General features: G+C 44.4%; 1 long non-coding RNA gene across 1 annotated transcript in view; it reads right to left on the bottom strand.

Moving 5' to 3' along the window:
• Window positions 1-614: 614 nt before the first annotated feature.
• Window positions 615-19,244, bottom strand: part of LOC140896559 (uncharacterized) — a 98,790-nt gene continuing 80,160 nt past the window's right edge. Inside the window, exon 3 of the long non-coding RNA XR_012154576.2 lies at window positions 615-1,220. This is a non-coding gene — a long non-coding RNA (uncharacterized LOC140896559). The remainder of the gene's footprint in view (window positions 1,221-19,244) is intronic.

Raw genomic sequence — 19,244 nt, 5'->3', positions numbered from 1 at the left:
TTTCCCCAGACCAGTAGATCACCGTCGAGGAAGTCAAAATGCCCATCATGGTCCTTGGAGACCCCGCTTACCGTTTAATGCCATGGCTCATGAAACCCTACACAGGGAGCCTTGACAGCAGCAAGGAGAGGTTCAACAACAGGCTGAGCCGGTGCAGAAGGACTGTGGAGTATGCTTTGGACCATTTAAAGGGCCGCTGGCACTCTCTGTATGGGAAGCTGGACCTGGCCAATGACATCATCCCCGTGGTTATAGCCACATGTTCTACCCTCCATAACATTTGTGAAGGGAAGGGTGAATGATTCACTCAAGCATGGAACTCGGAGGTTCAACACCTGGAGGCTGAATTTGAACAGCCAGAGAGCAGGGCTACTAGAGGGGCCCAGCACGGGGCTGCAAGGATTAGGGATGCCTTGAGGGAGCAATTTGAGGCTGAAAGCCACCAGTAATGGGAGTGAAGTGCAGTGGTTCCAATGTTAGTAGGAATCTGTGTTTGCTACGCTGACTTGTAGTGCCTGTTTCTTTCCTGGGCTACGGTATCTTTTACTTCATGCAATAATGTTTTCAAAACCCAAAATATCCATTTATTTAAAAGAAACAACTACTTGGGGAAACAAAGGGCAAGGGGGTGGGGTGGGGAATGGTACAATCACAGATTTGCGTATGTCCTGTTCTCATATGCAGCCTTCCTGTCTGGAGTGCTGTGCCATGAGTGCTGCACTTCAGGATGGCTACACTGCATGGTGATGGGGGTTGAGTGCAGTGGGTAAGGGTTGTAGTTGTCAGGGCTGGGTGGTGAAGCTACAGGTGTTGGAGGCAGCTGGTGTCAGTAAGATCCCAGATGTTGGGGAAAGTGGGTTGGAGGTGACATGGGAGCACAAGGGAAAGTTTTGGGACAAGGGCTGTGGGGGGGGTAGGCATGGTAATGCTCTGCTTGCATGGCTACGAGCACCAGGATAGAGTCCACTTGGCGCTTCATTATGCTTATCATTATGCTTTACTGCTAGAGCATTGCACTTTTGTGCCAGCACTCCTCATTCTGCTAGCCGATCCTCCTTTCACTGTCCCACCACTCCTGGACTTTTTTTTATTTTCATTACTTGCATGCTGCATTACTTCATGCAACATGTTTTCTTCCTTGCTTCTATGTGGCCTCTTTCTGATTCTTTGGCGTCTTTTGGCAGGTGTTAACATGGACGGCTGAGATCTCAAGGTTGCAGCTGTAAAGGCAAAAATGCAACACTTAACAGAGGCAGCATTGTTCACACCAGACAGAGCAATGATTCCCCCCTACTTAAGGACAAGTACAGTCTACACAATAGCATAATTTGCCCATCCCAAAGCGAGTGCACATAACCCACAGGAGCCCCAAAATGGTGAGTAAGCACAGGGTCAAGTGTGACTGATTGTTTCACGGCTGTACTGTCCTCTGGGTTTCTGTACCTTGGAGAGCCAACAGCGGCAGGGGCCCCCTATACTGAACACTGTCCCCACATTTTCCACAGGAGTTTGTCCTGGAAGATATCACACTGCTGAGGGTGACCTGGGAAGCAAGGGAGGGTCTTCTACTGCAATGCGGCTTCTGCCCTAGCCCATATGCAGCAATGGTCCCCCCACCCCTCACGGCACAGTGGCGCTGACATGTTAGCCTTACTGGGACAAGGACCACAGTGGCTCTCCCGAAAAACCTGTGCAAGCACATTTCCCAAGTTCTGGATGAGACCTTTGAAGAGATCACTGAGGCTGATTACCACCATGGGAGAGAGCACATCACTGCCCTATTCCGCATCTAGCCCTATTCAGCCCTAACCCTCCTCACCCCAAGAGCCCGCACTGAATAACTTCCTTCCCAAAATAAAAAACACTTAGCAGGAACCTCCTCTGGTTTTTGTCCTTCCCCAAGCACCTGCTGCCACAACTGGCTACCTTCCTGTTGCCTTGAGAACAGCTCCCTGCTGTATGCAGGTAGGTCTTCCTCCGCCTCAGCACCCTCGCGCCTGCTTTGCCCCTCCTCCTCCCGCCTTGTTGAACGAGGCTCTGAAGTGTCCAGACTCGGAGTGGAGGTGGGGTTGCCCCAAGTATTGCGTCCAGCTCTTTATAAAAACGGCAGGCAGTGGGGGCAGCACCAGAGTGGCGGTTTCCCTCGCTTTGTGGTAGGCACTCTACAGCTCCTTCACTTTAACCCTGCACTGTAGTGTGTCCCAGTCATGGCCTCTTTCCATTATGTCCCTTGATATCTGCCCAAAAGGTATCATAATTCCTACAGCTGGAACACAGCTAGGACTGGACAGCTTCCTCCTCCCAAACACTGATGCGGTCTAGCACCTCTCCATTGCTCCATACTGGGGCTTGCCTGGCAGGTTGAGGCATGGTCACCTGGAAAGATTCACTGAGAGCACTCCACACCTGGCTGAGCAAAGAGGAAGGGGAATTGTCAAAATTCCCAGAGAATTTAAAGGGCGGGTCTGACGGTTGGTCACCTGAGGGCAGGGCAGTAGAGTTCAAAGTGATGACCAGAGTGGCTAGAACAGGCATTGTGGGACACGCTCAGAGCGTGCTAACAGACCAGGGCATGCACACTGGCGCCTCAGCACTCCAGCAGGGGTGCACATAACGTTATTCCACTCGCCAAGGTGGAGTACCAGAAGCGCTCTAGCCATGGAGTCAGAGCGCTCTATGTGTCTTGCCTGTGTGGACAGGTAGTAAGCTAGGGCGCCCAGGGTTCCTTTAATGTGCTCTAACTTGCAAGCGTAGCCAAGGCCTAAGTATTTATTTTTAAGCAACAAGGTTCCCATGTTGTGTTTTATTGTTTTAGAATATTTCATGGTTTATTCATAGAGGTTATATATTTTACCATCTATTATCTATCCTGGATTCACTGATACCAGAGAATCAGTTTACTGACTTTAGCTGGAACACACACTGGGGTGGTATCTTTCCTCTAACACCCCAGAGCACTCTGGATCTTGACTTTAATATCAAAAAAGCACAAAGTACAGGGTTTAATTGTTAAGTTCTTTCATTTTGAGTGATTTAAAAAACAAAAAACTCTACACTCAATACATCTGTGGGCACAAAGTTCCTGTGATCTGTTTTAGGCATTATGTCTTCCTATGCTAAAAGGAAATAGAGATACACAGAACAGTCTGCCAAGACAATAAAAATCAGGCTGCAGAGAAATTCCAGCAAAAGAAATAGGAATGCAAAGTATTAGGTTTTTTTTTTTTTTAACCATAGATTGATTCCAGGAGATAATATAATTCCTTAGTATCTCACAGTTCATTTCACTAATTTTATTTTCTAGAGAATTTTTTTTGTTCCACATAAAACAGACTCAGTGACATCTCTCATTTCATGTAAAAGGTTTAAGTCTTAGCTAAACGTTACTAAATCTTATTACAATTTTAATGAGCTGACATAGATATAGCCCATGTTTTATTCATGACTTTAGGTAACCACAAACAGAACCAGGTTGCATTCAGGAACTAATGGGAGCCAGTCATCATTCAACCCAATTACTGGAAATACCACTATCAGAATCATTGTATGCACTAGCAGGGATACAAATGTGTCAGCTAACTATATTTTCAAATTGGTAGGATATTGCTTCCACCTTTTATGCAACCCTCTTGGGTCTAACAAAATTGGCCAGAAAATATCATCATGAGTACAAGTTTTCTTACAAGATTTCCACTGGGTTCCAGTGCATTTGGAACTGTGTTGTAGCCATGTTGGTCCCAGATATTAGAGACAAGTGGGTGAGGTAATTTCTTTTAAATGGACCAACTTCTGTTAGTGAGAGAAACAAGCTTTTCAATTTATACAAAGCTTGTCTTCAGGTCTGAGAAACTATCTCAGTCTCACTAAGTATAAGGTTTGAACAGACCGTTTTTAGCATAAGTAGTTAACACATTTCAAGGTACCATTCAAGGTGAAGTGACCCATTAACACCCATCCAGTTATAATCATGAAAGAAAGAGGGAAGGGGAAGTTACAGATTGTGGGTTACAGATTGTAATAAGCCATAAATCCAGTGTTTCTCTTCAGTCCATGATTTTTAGAGTCTAGCAAACTTATGAATTTTAGTTCCCAGGCTCATCTTTTGAGAACGTTGTGCAGGTTTCCTTTGAGGATGAGGACTGGTAGGTCAGATATAGAGCGATCACTTTGTGAAAAGTGTTTACCCCCAGGTGATAGGATGTTTTGTCTTTTATCATGTTCCCATGTGAGCTCATTGGAGAGCACAGCGATTGTCTGGTTTCACCCACATAGTTGTTATAGGGCAGGGATTGGCAAACTGTGGACCATGGGTCAGATCCAGCCTGTCAGGGCTTTGGATCCGGCCCACGGGATTGTCACCCAGGTAGTGCTGCGGGGCTAAGGCAGGCTCCCTGCATGCCCTGGCCCCACTCCACTCCCAGAAGCGGCTGGCACCACGTCCCTGCGACTCCTGGGAGAGGGGGTGGGTAGAGGGCTCCACGCACTTCCCCTGCCTGCAGGCACTGCCCCCTGCAGCTCCCATTGGACGGAAATGGGGAACTGCAGCCAATGAGAGCTTCGGGGGGAGGTACCCGCAGGCAAGGGCAGTGTGCGGAGCCCTCTTGGCCCCCCCACCCCCCAGGGGCAGCAGGGACGTGGTGCTGGCTGCTTCTAGGAGTTGTGTGGGGCCAGGGCAGGCAGGGCCTTCACCCTGCTGCATGCAGCTGCCACCCTGGAGACAGTCAAGGTAAGCAGCAGGAGGTCAGAGCCTGCACGCCCAACCCCTTCCTGCATCCCACACCCCAACCCTCTGCCCTGAGCCCCCTGCCACACCCCACCCTCCTGCCGAGCCCCTCCTGCACTCTGCACCCCAACCCCTTGCTCTGAGCCCCTTTCTGTACACCCCTGCTCCCACACCCTGCATTCCCTCCTGCACTCCAACCCCCTGCCCCCAGCCCTACATTCAATTTCCCCACCCAGATGTGGCTCTCAGGCCAAAAAGTTTGCCCACTCCTATTATAGGGGCATTTAGCACACTGCATGAGGTATACCACATGTTGTGGTAGGCATGCGTAGAGACACACAACCTGTGCTTGCTGATAGTGGGTGGGGTGGGCAGAGTGCGGGCAGCTGATTTCAGCAGTGTTACTGAGCATCTCAGTACAAGCCAAGCAGCAAATCTGTGTGGCGGGGGGGGGGGGCCGGAAGAGAGGGGAACAATCCTCCATGTTGTCCATCCCCCCCCATGCATCACCTCTGTGCAGAGGCATTGTATTTATGGCGTGTTATAACAGCCTGTAACCCACTAACAATCCCCGCCAGATGCTTCAACTTTTCAATGACTGGAGGGGCATTAACAGGCCACTTCAGCTTGAAAAGCTCTTCTGCCAAGAGAGCACTGCCCACACCAGTGCTTGGGTCACTGTAATTCACGTTGCTCAGGGGGTGGTTTAGACACAACCCTGAGTGACGTAAGTTATGCCTCAGTAAGCGGTAGTGCATACATAGCCTGAGTTTTCCAGACCTGAAGAGCTCTAACTTCAAAAGCTGGTCTCTCTCACCAGCAGAAGTTGGTCCAATGAAAGATATTACCTCACCCACCTTGCCTCAGAAAATATTCTAACATTCTTTGGGATGTTTCAGAGAGGCTTGACCGTACTTAGGCCTCCTAATCTCTATGGATTTTTTCTGGGTGTATATTCACCAGAGACATTTGCTGGTAATGTTTTGTATGACCCGAGCTGCCATAATATAAAGGGAAGGGTAAACCCCTTTAAAATCCCTCCTGGTCAGAGGAAAAATCCTCTCACCTGTAAAGGGTTAAGAAGCTAAAGGTAACCTCGCTGGCACCTGACCAAAATGACCAATGAGGAGACAAGATACTTTCAAAAGCTGGGAGGAGGGAGAGAAAAAGGGTCTGTGTCTGTTGGTATGCTGCTTTGCCGGGGATAGATCAGGAATGGAGTCTTAGAACTTTTAGTAAGTAATCTAGCTAGGTATGCATTAGATTATGATTTCTTTAAATGGCTGAGAAAAGAATTGTGCTGAATAGAATGACTATTTCTGTCTGTATCTTTTTTGTAACTTAAGGTTTTTCCTAGAGGGGTTCTCTATGTTTTGAATCTAATTACCCTGTAAGGTACCTACCATCCTGATTTTACAGGGGTGATTCCTTTGCTCCTATTTACTTCTATTTCTATTAAAAGTCTTCTTGTAAGAAAACTGAATGCTTTTTCATTGTTCTCAGATCCAAGGGTTTGGGTCTGTGGTCACCTATGCAAATTGGTGAGGATTTTTACCAAACCTTTCCCAGGAAGTGGGGTGCAAGGGTTGGGAAGATTTTGGAGGGAAAGACGTGTCTAAATTACGTTTCCCAGTAAACCCAATTAGAGTTTGGTGGTGGCAGTGGTTATTCCAAGGACAAAGGATAAAATTAATTTGTACCTTGGGGAAGTTTTAACCTAAGCTGGTAAAAGTAAGCTTAGGAGGTTTTCATGCAGGTCCCCACATCTGTACCCTAGAGTTCAGAGTGGGGGAGGAACCTTGACAAGAGCTATTTCGTATTTTTTTGCACTGTATTACAGTACACAGTAAAATAAAAATGTTGCTGATGGATCTGACACTACAGGGATTCACTGTCCAACATGCCCATGTCAGAAGTGGGTTGTGCAGGTCCACATAGGCATTTGCCATTGAAATTCATCCCCCCTCATAACAGGCATGGCTCAGGGAAATTCTTTGGTCTTAGGAACTTGGTTTTAAGAAGAGATTTTCAAGTGCATAGTCCACAAAAGGAAGATACTTGTGCACAGGAGAAATTAGCTGCAGCCTCTAAAAGAGGAGGTATTGTTGCTGGGCTGGGCTGCTACTGCTTAAGAGTCCAAAAGAAGGTGTGATTTCTCATAAAGAGGAGTCTCAGATCTACACTTCAGTCACTTACTCCAAAACCCCACCAACAAAAAAAAAAACCCCCACATGTAGCCATGACATTTCATATGCATAGGGCATTTAATGTACTTTCTGGAACCTACACAAATATGAGGCAACATGGTGCTCAGCTGAAAATTATGAAAACCACAAGTAGGCACTCAGACTTAACAGTAAAATCTGGTATTTAGACACCCAATGAATTTGTGACAAGGGGAACGGGGACTCAGTCCTTACAACAATGAATGGAATACAAACCTACTTTGTTATATATTATTACTTTGGCACCTTTTAAGGTCCTTTTAAGTCAAATCTACTACTTGTCACTATTTAGAATAATGAAACAAAACCAGGAGCAATCACCAGATAACTCCAGCAGAAACTCCACTCCAATACTCCATCTTCCTTAAACTACTGTCCTATTTACACCTCACCCACTTCAGATGCCTGGACCAAAAAAAAAAAAAAAAAAAGACTGGCCTTACAGTTTGCCCTGAAGATGAACAATCCCCCCCATCATCTGGAACCAAGGGCAGAAACTCATTCCACAATTGAGAGCTCCATATGAAAGGGAACTCTTTGTTTAACAGAGAGCTTCAACTTGAATGCCTCTGCTGAACACAACTGTGGCAGTCTGATGCAGAGAAAGAGAGGGTCTACAAAGTAGGTAGATCCCCAAGTCATTTAAGACTTTCTAGCTTTAAAAAAAAAAAAGCACACACCACAATTTCTACCTGCATTTCAACAGCCAACTAATACAGATCACAGCAGCACTAGTTTCATCTGATCTGTATGAGTCTGTTTACACTGCAATCAGAGGGGTGACTGCAGCATATGTAGATTAAGCTAACTCTGATCTTGCTAGCTCCAACAATAGCTGTCATACCATGGCAGCATGGGCTAGCCGCTTGAGTTTACATCTAGGGCTGGGGATGGGGTGGGGCTGTACAGCCTGTGCAATACAGCTAGCTGTATTGTTATTCAAGCTAGCACTAGATGGAGACATACCCGAGTTAGTGTTTATGTGCTGCCGTTACACCTCTGATTGCAGTCTTCTTAGCATACGTGCAACATGTCTTAGGAAGCACGTGACCAGGATTCATCACTGACTTTGGTCCACTGGTTGCAGAGGTGAAAGTAAGCCGGTACGCCCCGGTATGGCGTACCGGTGAGAGCCCGTGTGCCGTACCGGGACTGGCTTTTCCAGGGGGCAATTAAAAGCCCTGGGGTAGTGGTGGCGGGGCTCTGGCGGGGATTTAAAGGGCCCCGGAGCTCCAGCCGCTGCTACTGCCCTGGCCATTTAAATCCCTGCCTGAGCCCTGTTGCCGAAGCCCTGGGGTAGTGGTGGTGGGGCTCTGGCGGGGATTTAAAGGGCCAGGGCGGTAGCGACTGTTGGAGCCCCAAGCCCTTTAAAGCCCCACCTGAGCCCTGCTGCCTGAGCCCTGGGGTAGCAGCGGCGGGTCTCCAGAGTGGATTTAAAGGGCCGGGGTGGTAGCAGCGGCTGGAGCCCTGGGGCCCTTTAAATCCCCGATGGAACCTGGCCGCCGCTACCCAAGGGCTTGGGCAGCAGGGCTCAGGTGGGGATTTAAAGGGCTCAGGCAGCCGCTACCACAGCAGAGCCCCAGACCCTTTAAAGCTCTGCCTGAGCCCAGAGCCGCAGGGTAGCGGTGGCAGCTGGGAGCCCCCAGGGCTCCTCAGTGATTTAAAGGGCCGGGGGCTCTGCTGTAGTAGCGACAGCTGGAGCCCTGGGCCCTTTAAATCGCCCCTGAGCCCGAGTTCCTGCCACCTCTGCAGCTGGTAACTCAGGGGTGATTTAAAGGGTCCCGGGCTCCCAGCCGCCACTACCGCAGCTGGAGCCCTGGCCCTTTAAATCAAGATTTAAAGGGCCTGGAGATTTAAGGCCCTGCCTCTTCCAGTTAAGGTCATGCCTCTTCCGGTTGAGGCCATGGCCCCTGCTCAGGATGCCGGTGTACCAGTAAGTCCTCTAACTTACTTTCACCCCTGACTGGCTGGATCATTTACTTCCCTGGCTTGGGTTGTGTACTGACTGGCAGTGCGACATGAACACTGATACATGCCCCCCTCAGATTGAAGTGTAGACATACGCTAAGATAAAACACTTAGCAAACAGGCTACCACATTCTGCACCAACCTCACTTTCCAGATGGAAAAAAGTGTGGCCCCATGTATGCTGCATTGCAGCAGCCTCTAAAGGGAGAAGCTATCTCAATCTCCTGTGAGTTGCAAATGAAAAAAGCCATTCTACCTACAGCTGCAGTATCATCTTCTAGCTGGGGATGTAACTATATACGAGATTTTTTTTTCATCTGATGGACATTTATAAATATTGCACTCAAAATAACAGTTAAACACAGCAAAGTTAAACACAAAGTGAATATTTCTCACACCATGAATGAGGGAAAAGGACTGCAATACTTTTGTATTAGCCTCTGGCTTGTCCACTGGGGCATGCCACGCCTGAAAATCCATTGGACAACATTGACTATGGCCTCCGTGGGGCAAATTTTCACCTAATATGATCAAAAGTATCTTTTTTGAAGTCAGCAAACTTGCACAAACGTACATTAGGTCTGTATTTCACTACATGGGCCTACCTGGTTTGGTTCTGATCAGCAACTTTTTTTTGCAGGGAACAGTAACTCTTAAACTTTCCCAAAGAACAATGTGACAGAATTTAGCTGCATTATTCCAATTTACATGACTTCAACCTCAGGCACTGCTGTGAAAGTTTGGGGGTTGTGCTTTGACTTTTCAAGTATTGTTAGCCTTAACATGACTGGCAGGAGGACATACAGCTGAGATTTTTTTAATATGCCACTAGGATTGTATTCTCTTAACTTGATTTATGCGACGTGCAAAGGTTCCAATTTATAGAAATTCTGCCAAAAATTATACACTAGCCTGCTAATGGAGTGCAGTCTGAGTGATTGCATCGTGGTGATGTTGCATCCACAGGGCACTTCCAAGTACAATATGCTAACTAATCCTACCAGTAAAAAAATCACCCTTTTGGTTTTATATGCTCTGTTCATTAATTTTATTATGGGCAATGCAGCTAATTAAGTATTCAGTTGAGCAAAGAGTGCAGTCACCTGGCTCTCAAGGAAATAGCACTGCAATGGTCTACACATACTAAACACAACACAACCCTAGGAATCATAGGAACAAGAATCAGGTTTCAGAGTTAATATCACAGGGCATGAGACTCCTTCAATTAAATTCAAAAATTCCTACAGCAGCAGGATCAGGGCCTTTTAACCTGAAGAGGAAAGAGAATGCTTTTTGGAGAAGGCAGTGAAGTGTGCACATTTCATTGCTCCAAAGCACTGCAGTCAGAGATTAGAAGTTTGAGCACAAATGCATGTGTGTCAGATCAGTAAACAAACATTAGTATTAAAGTATTAAAGTACAACTTGAATTATGAATAGGAGGCAAATTATTTTTTCCCCACTTGTGCCATCTGTGGCTAGGAGTCCAAGTCTAGAAGGTCTCTAGATGTTTCATTCATTCTCTCTCTCACACACACAGTTCTGTACAGTTCTTATATGTAAAATATTACTGCAACTGAGTAGGGTGGGGAAATGGATTTCTGATGAAGTCTTTGTATCTATTATCTTTTGTGCTGCAGGGGAAACAAGAGAAACAGATCACTTAATAAGATGAAATGTCAAGAATACACAGGCATCAACAGAAGTTGTAGTCTCTGAAGAAGGAGAGGTAATACACTTACTGATATGACAAGCAAAGGATATGTTACTGCGGGTAAAGCAATAGCATTTTTCTCATTGATTTCCTTCTGCTCACATCCTTAAGGTATGTGAAATGTTAAGCAGAACTGGTAACAGGCACATACAAATGCATGAAGGTTAAAAATGGCTAGTGTAATGAAGTTTTACAGATTTTAGAAAATCTTAATTTTAAAAAGAAAAAACCTATTTTGTCAGACTGTTCATACTAACTTCTTTCTGGTTTTAATCACTCTAGAAAACACCTTCAGAAGACTTTCCCTAGCAAATCATCTAGATTTAGGTCTTATGTTGTAGTACTTCATTTTCTTAATGTTTTATTTTATTTATATGTTCATTTTCAGTGGCGCCAAAGGAAAGTATCAACCATCATACCAGTTATAAATGTAGAATGTGACTATTTTCTATATAGACTCATAAGTGCTATTCCATTTCATAGCTCTTAGAATACAGTTCCCTTATCCTAGAAGGTAGATTCCTTTGGAAGTATCTTTTTCCCCCCACCCACCCCAAAGTTACTAAAAAAGCTAATGGAAATCTCTGCTTTTATTGAAGGAGCAACTGAGCTGATTTAGGGCAAATGGAATTTCTTTTATTGTCTCTAAGCTTTTGGTCAGGTTCATCATCATTCTTTCCTTTCGAAGGAAAGCTACACAGTTAGCAGTGAGGCTGTGTGGTAATGAGGGGAAGAATCATCCCTGATTAAGGCACTTTCTAATTCAGGAGGTTTATGTTCAGTTCCTGGCTCTGCTCCAAATTTCCTTTGTGACCATGATCAAATCACTCATGCTAGTCAGTCAGCAGCTGCAAATAATGGCAGGTCTCTGAAGCTGAGGAAGTTAGGGTTAGATGTATAGTGGGCATCCTTAAAAAAAAAATCTGCCAATTCAAGCAGCTCTAGGATTTGGTCCTCCTCACTGAAGTGCAGATTGACTTGAAATGATGCTAAAACTTCAAAATGGATAGGACTCCTAGAAATAGCAAGGTAAACTTCATACTTTCTTTAGGGAAAAGCTAACCAATACTGGAAGTAATAAGGTAATGTCAGTTAGTTATCAAAAGCATCTTGCACTGTAGTTTTTGGATAGGTGGAGCAGACAGTTGTATGATAAATACAACAAATCACATGAAATCATTGCCACATATATGGGTCTCTGGATTACAGTTACAGGGTTTCTTTGACAGTTTGTTGTGGGCAGCAGGCCAATAGAGAGAGCAATCTATTAAGTGTTCAGACCCCAACCTCTTATTGACTCAAAACACTTATTATTGGCCCCCACCTCAAGAGCAAATTTTTTTTTAAAAAACGAATCCCTGAATAACTGTATGGCTCCAACGCATTATTAAGGATCTCCAACCTATCCTGAAGGATGACCCAACACTCTCACAAATCTTGGGAGACAGGCCAGTCCTGGCCTACAGACAGCCCCCCAACCTGAAGCAAATACTCACCAACAACCACATACCACACAACAGAACCACTAACCCAGGAACCTATCCTTGCAACAAAGCCCGTTGCCAACTGTGCCCACCTATCTATTCAGGGGACACCATCACAGGGCCTAATAACATCAGCCACACTATCAGAGGCTCATTCACCTGCACATCCACCAATGTGATATATGCCATCATGTACATGGCAGAGGGGCATTGCTGGCACATTGGTCAAACTGGACAGTCTCTACGTAAAAGAATAAATGGACACAAATCAGATGTCAAGAATTATAACATTCATAAACCAGTCAGAGAACACTTCAATCTCTCTGGTCACGCCATTACAGACATGAAGGTCGCTATCTTACAACAAAAAAACTTCAAATCCAGACTCCAGTGAGAAACTGCTGAATTGGAATTCATTTGCAAATTGGATACTATTAATTTAGGCTTAAATAGAGACTGGGAGTGGCTGTTTCCCCTTGTTTTTTCCTACCCCCCCCCCAGACGTTCTGGTTAAACTTGGATTTATGCTGGAAATGGCCCACCTTGATTATCAGACACATTGTAAGGAAAGTGGTCAGTTTGGATGAGCTATTACCAGCAGGAGAGAGTTTGGGGGGGGGGGGGGTGAGAAGACCTGGATTTGTGCTGGAAATGGCCCACCTTGATTATCATACATGTTGTAAGGAGAGTGATCACTTTAGATAAGCTATTACCAGCAGGAGAGTAGGGTGGGAGGAGGAATTGTTTCATGGTCTGTGTATATAATGTCTTCTGCAGTTTCCACAGTATGCATCCGACGAAGTGAGCTGTAGCTCATGAAAGCTTATGCTCAAATAAATTGGTTAGTCTCTAAGGTGCCACAAGTACTCCTTTTCTTTGTGCAAATACAGACTAACACGGCTGCTACTCTGAAACCTGTATGGAGTCACTTCACAACTACAGGAGCAAAGCCAGAAACCAGTTATCCAGGCCAAGGTTATTACTGTGCACGCTATCCAGAACTCTCTCTCTTCCACACACAAATCTAGAAAGGAAGTTAACTAGAGACTAGCTTTTCCATTTGATATCAATTTGTGAGTATCCAGCCCTACTGGTTTAGTGCGCAGGACTAATCAGAAACCAAGACTAGAGCTGGCTGAAATTTTGCTAATTCATATCAGTTTTGCCAAATTGTTCGTTTAAAAAAATTCAAAAACATTTGAAAAATTAGTTTTTCCATTTTGAAATGACTTTGTTGCAAAATTTCCCTTAATTTAATTTTTAATTAAAACTGTTAAAGGTCAAAATCAATGTGTTTTATCCAACTCAAAATGAATTTTTTTTCAATCTTTCTAATCACTGAAAATGTTGGTATTTGGTCAAACCCAAGACAACGATTAAAAAAAACCCACACATTTAAAAATTGCCAGCAAACTAAAAAAATCTGTTATTCACCAAGCTTCACTCCGGTCTCCCACTGACTTGATCAAGATGCTTACTCACTCTGGACCTCAGCTGACTCCCCTGTAAAAGGGGGATAATGGTTACCTATCTTATATGGGGGTCTTATGAAGTTCAGTGATCTGATTCTACACATATTTTGGGGTCCTTCGGATGAGCAGCACTACAGAAAGGGATCTCAGCTTGTTTCTTTCAGCCACAGCATCTGGTTTATATCATTTTATATTTTCAAGGAAAAGGGCTTAGTTTTTCATGTTCCATTTTCATTTTCTTGAATCAGAGGCCTGCACTGTAGCTATGGGATACATGGGACTTGAAGGCCAACTCTGCCCCTCTCTATTCAATTCTCCCTGCTGGAAATCCCGATGGAGAGAGTATGGCAGTAACCAAGCCTGAAGATAATATTTTTGTTTCAGATCTTATTTACATTTAGATGTCAGTTAAAAATATTTTTAGCCTGGAAACATCTATCATTTGACCTTGACTGTGCCCTCTCTGTCTCCTAACAGCAGTTCACTCATTGGAGTCTGAAACAGAAATATACTGAGGAACAGTGATAAAATACCAAAGTATGGATACCAATAACACACAAAAATCAACAGGCCATGATGGTTATGAATATGTATTCAAGCGCAGCAGTGGCAATATTAATTTAAACATTTTCATGGGAAAAACAACTTGAAATTAATCTCCTAACCAGTATATCATACATATTAACAAATACAAATTTAGAACTAATTTGAAAAATTTGCATTTTTGCCCTTAAGAATCTTTTGTTTGTATGTAATGTCAAGAAATAAAAGAAACTAAGATCATTTTTAGAGGGGCTCTCCACCTAATCAGTCAGCAGCTACATCCCAATAGCACCCATGCAGCATTCATGAGGGAAAGGACATGGACCCATTTTCACATCAGAATTTTAATTTGGCGTTTCTACAGAGTAAAATTCACCTTTCACTGCACAAAGTCTGGGTGACTAGGCTCAGGCTGAAGGGAACTTCATGGGGCTGGGGCAGGGTGGGGGAAGGCTGAAATTCATGGACATAATCCCAGCCTTTCTAAGCTGACTAGACAGATGCCACACAACCTCTCTATAGCCACAGAGCTGGAACAGGAGCTGCTTCTGCCCCTCTGCACAAACTCAAGTGTGGATTTTGGACCACAGGATCCAGATGGACCATTTAACTTTACAGACATATCTTTTCATGGCAGCATGTCCTCAGATACATACAACAGCCCATACAACTAGAAAGTCTAATGAGCATGGTTGGAAAACCAGTAAATTCCCTGAAAACATAGTATTCCAGTCCGTGTGGCATTATAATGTGTATACCACAAACAGGCAAAAAACAAAAGCCACTACCACAGTAACAACTGCTAATGCTTTCCTGATATGTAGTAGGAACAGTTGCTGGACCTGAAAGCTGTCTAGCAGTTCCTGAGCAGAACTACAGCACTTTCTGTCCACTTTGCACTTGCTTTGCAAAATGAAACTGTGCAAAGGCGTAAATAGCAACTGAGGTACAAGGCAATGGGGAATCAGTCCTCTGACTTTTGCATAGTATCATATGTTCCATATTACATGTCCAGTGCCTCCAAGTTTTGTTTAGCTCATGCCCTACCTGTAGGATCATATTTCAGATGCCGTTATTTTACATAGCACAAATACATGAGTAGTAATTTCACTAATACATGTAGCATATCATGTAGCCTACGCATTCCTATGGATGCTGTTTGCTAGACTGGTTAGGCCTGTCTCCTGACCTCATTCCAGGCAGTGTAGCATGCAGTCAATGAAAACACGTGGGCCTTAGTGAACAGCTCAGAACTCAGCTTACTGAGTTCTTCGGTGACTCCAGTTTCCACAGCTCCTCTAGAAGTTTTAAAAAAAAAATAGAAGAAATTCAGTGAATGAATGGCTCCATCCCATGGATACCCTCAGTCTAATACGATGGCTTATTTTCCATCATTAAGTTCCTTGTGTCCCCTTTAATGTGAAAATGGCATAAGTCAAACAAAAAGCCCTAAAGGTCCAAGCTTGGAACCGGATACGCTGACAAATGTTCCTAGAGACATTTAGGGTTCTCAGCTTCCTCGGGAGGCAGTAAAAACAATAGTTCTGTTCTCAAGTTGCAGTGGGGGAGGTTTAGATTGGATATTAGGAAAAACTTTTTCACTAAGAGGGTGGTGAAACACTGGAATGCGTTACCTAGGGAGGTGGTAGAATCTCCTTCCTTAGAGGTTTTTAAGGTCAGGCTTGACAAAGCCCTGGCTGGGATGATTTAACTGGGAACTGGTCCTGCTTCGAGCAGGGGGTTGGACTAGATGACCTTCTGGGGTCCCTTCCAACCCTGATATTCTATGATTCTATTTCTGCCACACTCTGATGAATGCTGTACAACTTTCTCAGAGGTTATCCTAAATATAACACTACCATAAATGTTACAGACCATGGCTCAGCTGTAAGAGGAGTATATGCATATCTGTTTCTGTTTATGATCACAAGTTTCCTTCATTCCTAAGGCTTTGGTTTCTCTACGGTCATCTCTAGCCAGATCATTTCTGAAATGCAGTGGCCATGATTTAGGGATAGCACTAATATACACAGATGCCCTATATATGGTGTTCCCTAAAATCTGCCTGTTATGTCTCATCGTTCTTGTAACCGTACCAGTTTCAAAAGTTTGTCTTATGTATTTCTTTGTTTGGTTCTCAGAAAGAGGGAACTACTCGCTCTTTCTGTGTGATTCCTGCTTGTTTATTGCACCAGCTGTATAAGCTATCAAAATAGCCTAAAGCAATAGACTAACATTTCAACCAAATCTTCAGAGATGCTTTAATCTGCTATTATGTTTAGTTACTTGTCAAGAGTGTTATCTTCATAGAAGCATGACATTCCTTTTATGCAGTCCTACAGACCCTATCCTAATGTCCTCATGGCTGTAGATAACAAAGCAACGGGAAGCGCAGGTAGAGATCTCCACATACAGCACCTGGATCTAAATACCTCCAAATTCCCGAGTCAAGAGATGAGGAATCTCTTTCCAGACTGTTATGAAGCAGCCTGGTGCAACAGAAGTATGACTGAGGGACTGACATTTAAGGGAGATGCTTTTTTTTTTTTGCACAAATATTTTTTAGCAGGAGTTAAAGTGTGTAACACTGAGACAGGAGAATCCATATGAGCATATTTCAATGTAATTTAAAGCAAGGTTTCTTAAAAAAACTATTTGGGAGAAAGGGATGATGGGAGCTATTGGCAGAAAGAGGTGAGGGAAGGGCATGAGGGGAGCAGGAGCAGTTTTGGGGGACAGGAGTTAATGGGGGGCACATGAGCTGGGGGACTAGTGCCAACCAATAGCCTCCTTCCCACTCTTACAGGTTCTCTCGTGCCCAGCAACTGCAAATCCCACCCCCCCGACACAAGCACTCCACTGATTACCTCTAGATCCACCCAAGCTGTCTCTAGCTCACCACAAGAACGTGCCCCTTGTTGGTGAGAGGTATAAGTATTAAGGCTCAGCATCCTCTACACCTGCTGCCATTGGCTCCAGGAGCTCTGTATGGAAAGTCTAGTTTCACCAGCACTCAATCCAGTGTCTTGTAAATGATGTTTTGGGCCATATGTAAATTTGTAAATACATAATTAGCTGATCATATAATTTGTATACATGTCATACATGGAGCTGCTCAAACCTTGGCAGCTGAGCATAAACTGAGGCCTTTAATGGACTAGAACTTAACTAAAACCCCAACAATTTCTTCATGTTTCTAGTGATTTCTGCCAACCTCTTTTGGCTTCTAAATATTAGGTTAGTACAGGCCAGCGGTAAATCACTATCCCTTGTTCCCCAAGCCAGGAAGAAGCAGTGAAAGGACTGTCTCTCAAAAGGTGTTTGAATCAAAATACCTCTTAGGGCTACTCCTGAGGTGGGGCTTATTTTCTAGCCCTTACTTAGGATGGTGTCTAATGTTAAAATCTAGCCTTAAGTGACCACTAATGTTGGCCATCCTTTCGCTTGACTTGAAATTTGACTACTAACGTCATTTGGTAACCTAGCTAGGGTTAATGTATGGGTGGAAGAATCAGCGGCATAGTCACTATCATGTCTAGAACTAAAATGTTATTTGCAGCAGAATACTGTCGGCAATACTTTCATAAATGGCAATAAGCTCTGGTGTGGGAAATCCTCCTTGCCTTACTCAGACAAAGTCAGTGTGGGCTCTACTTCCTAACAAATACAGGAGCAAGCCCAAGATAGCTGAATTCTCATTGTATTTTTATATGCTCTGAAGAGGAACTCAAACCTGTTTTTCATCCACATCATGTGCTACTTTGCCTACGGATGCTGGATAATTTCTAGAATCCTGGAGAGAAATAGGAAGTGGGTAAACATAATTTACTCTAGTTGCTTAGTTATAAGTGACACAAAGGACACTGGTGTTAAAGAAGTTCAGTAGTGATTTAGAAATAATATTGAACAGATCTTATGCACTTCCCCTTTCTTCTTCTTTTGTGCCATTTGTGTATGTACACACACACGTGCTCTTCCCCCTCCTGTTATGCAAATATGAATGTAAATAGATGAGAAGTTGGAGCTATTAGAGTTACAATATACTTGAGAAAGAAGTTGTCTGTGTTTTATCAAAAGAATGAAAAAAACTTTACTAAAAAAATCTGTAACCATGGGAAATGAGTCTTAAGTGTGACAATTCTGTGAACTCAACTCTCTTGTCAAACTGCACCATATGGGCTACAAGGTACAGAGAGCCACTCCCCCATTGCATCCATGCAGGAGCCATGCAAAATGATTACCTAGGGCTCCATTAAGTTCTATGTGAGATCCCTAAGAGTATGTCTACCCTGCAATAAAACACCCACAGCTGGCCTGTGTCAGCTGACTCGGGCTTGTGGAGCAGTAAAAGTGCAGCGTAGCTGTTCAGGCTTGGGGTGGAGCCCATGCTCTGGGACCCCACGATGGGGAAAAGTCCCTGATCCTGGGCTCCAGGCTAAACCCAAATGTCCACATTGCAATTTTATAGCCCTGCAGCTTGAGCCCCAAGTCAGCTGACATGGACCAGCCATTGGAGTTTTATTGCAGTGTAGACATACCTCAAAGTAACTTGCCTAACCGTGCTTCCCAGCCACCAGATAGTATGGCTAGACGTTTGGGGTTGTGACCAAACCACCTTTGTCTCCTGTGTCCCTGCTATTGTTTGACAGTAAGCAACTTGCTTTTTGGGCCATGCCCAGGGAAGCCTGCTGAATGGGAGATGCCTCAAAGACTGCTTAAGTTATTCTGCCTTGCATCTGTCCTGCACACACAGAAAGGTTCAAGGGACCTCTGCTCAGCTACCACAGCCCCATTCTGCCCCCTGTGCAACTTGGGGAAAAGGAGCAAGAATTTAGTCCTAACATCTTTTTGGTGTGTAAAATTAACTGCTCCTTTGTCCAGACAGATTTACCTGAGCTATATCCCTTCATATGGACAATCATCATCAATTACTTGTATTACTTTAGCAACCCTAACAAAACGCCAGGCCCCATTCTGATTGGTACAGTATCACCTCATAAGACAATCCCTGCCCAGAAGACAGGCAGAGAGTATAGAGGAAAACAGAGGTGAAGTGCTTGCCCCAGGTCACACAGCAAGCCAGTGTCAGAGGTGGGAATAAAACCCAGGTCAGTAC

This window comes from Lepidochelys kempii, chromosome 12, assembly GCF_965140285.1.
Source record: "Lepidochelys kempii isolate rLepKem1 chromosome 12, rLepKem1.hap1, whole genome shotgun sequence".
NCBI lineage: Eukaryota > Metazoa > Chordata > Testudines > Cheloniidae > Lepidochelys > Lepidochelys kempii.
The sequence above is the reverse complement of the archived record's forward strand: the minus strand, read 5'-3'. Positions and strand labels throughout refer to the sequence as shown.